This window comes from Pseudophryne corroboree, chromosome 7 (genome assembly GCF_028390025.1).
Source record: "Pseudophryne corroboree isolate aPseCor3 chromosome 7, aPseCor3.hap2, whole genome shotgun sequence".
NCBI classification, from domain to species: Eukaryota; Metazoa; Chordata; class Amphibia; order Anura; family Myobatrachidae; genus Pseudophryne; species Pseudophryne corroboree.
In genome coordinates, this window is record NC_086450.1 from 288,970,427 (window position 1) to 288,972,203 (window position 1,777).

General features: G+C 41.8%; 2 pseudogenes; both read right to left on the reverse strand.

Annotated features, from left to right (window-relative positions):
• LOC134946235 (5S ribosomal RNA) lies at window positions 1-120 on the reverse strand (annotated as a pseudogene).
• A 319-nt stretch (window positions 121-439) lies between these two features.
• LOC134946325 (5S ribosomal RNA) lies at window positions 440-559 on the reverse strand (annotated as a pseudogene).
• Window positions 560-1,777: the final 1,218 nt, after the last annotated feature.

Consider the following 1,777-nt stretch of genomic DNA (forward strand, 5'->3'; position numbering starts at 1 on the left):
TAATTGCAGTACCAGGGTGTTTAAAGGTGATCTCCCATCCTGTTACTGACCCGGCCTTTCACTGCTTAGCTTCCAAGGTCAGAAGAGATTGGGCATCTCCAGTGAGGTATGACCGCAAATATTGAACTCGCCTTTTTTAGTCACCTATGTGTTAGTAATAAAATTACTGTATGTCCACATTGGTAAATTATTTTAGAAATATGAGGCACAAGGCACAAATGCCATACAACCTATGAGAAATGAATGCAAATGACCTGACTTGATCACTAAGTGATATGTCAGGCACACAACAGAGGTACACAGATGAGTAGAAAAAATCACTGTGCAGAGAAATTATTCTAGACCACACAGCACCCTCATTTAGGAATTGTTTTTTACTATGTTGATTGATCAGTATCTTGTAATTATGATATAGGTGACAATTTATCTGGGAGCCAATTTATTGCAGTGCCAGGGTGTTCATAGGTGGTCTCCCATCCTGTTACTGACCCGGCCTTTCACTGCTTAGCTTCCAAGGTCAGAAGAGATTGGGCATCCCCAGTGAGGTATGACCGCAATTATTGAGCTCTCCTTTTTTCGTCACCCCAATCTTTATAATATAATCACAGTGTGTCCATATGCATATATATGGCACCAATGCCCGACAGCATGTGAAAAAATAATAAAGACAGGCACCTGATCTGGTCACAAATTGACATGTCAGGCACAACAATACAGGTATGTAGATAATCTTTATAATATAATCACAGTATGTCCATATGCACATATGTGGCACCAATGCCCGACAGCATGTGAGAAAATAAAGACAGGCACCTGATCTGGTCACAAATTGACATGTCAGGCACAACAATACAGGTACGTAAATGAGTAAAAATTACTGGGCGGGAGAGTTTTTCATACCCACGCCGTATCCACAATCAGGAATTACTTTCTACTCAAGAAAAGAAATTGGGAGACATCAAAATAGCCGCATCAGAAAAACGCAATATATAAGTGATGAGTATAATTACTCCACACAAGCTGCACACAGTGGTGTGTGTGCTACCATAATATTAAGTTAATTTATACCTGGGCACTGAGGTAAAAAGTGCCGAGACGTATTGTTTGCACCCAGATATATATTTGCTGACAATACACTGGTATACAAAAAAACAGGATAAAGAGGAGGATTTGTGCTCGGTGCTATATTAAGCATGCTTTTTATGATAATAGCATCGTGGGTTTGATCCAGCACTGTGCTCCTCTTAGATGTTTAAACTGAATCAAGATATGACCTTCTGCTGTGAGAGAAATGATTCAAGGATTACTCCTGAACCTCTTTGGAAGGCAACAATTGCTGTTGATGTGTTACAATTAATCCTCCTCAGTAAATACAATGTTGCTAGGACATCACACAGTTCTATAGTAGGTACTTGTAAATCAGTGTTGTTTGTTTGTTTAGCGGTTGTTTAACTGGGTACAACTTTGTTGTGCGTGCACTGGTCTGTATCAGAATAAAGAATGATACTGCGCTTTGTTGTCTGACAGGTGCAGGCAGCCCGAGATTGATTGTGGGCAAGTTGATAAGTTGCTAAGGGGTAATGCGGGGTATATATACGATACCACTTCCAGATTGAACGTCTTGAGAAGTCCCGCTCCCCGCCGTGCCAGAGCTCCGAGAGTTGCGGCAGCATGGAGTCGTGGTGCCCGCGGTTGGTAAAGCGTAGCTGATGCGGCCGATGCCTCCTAAGGTTTCCGGCTAGTATGATCACGTGTGTACATCACGTGATCGGAGTTT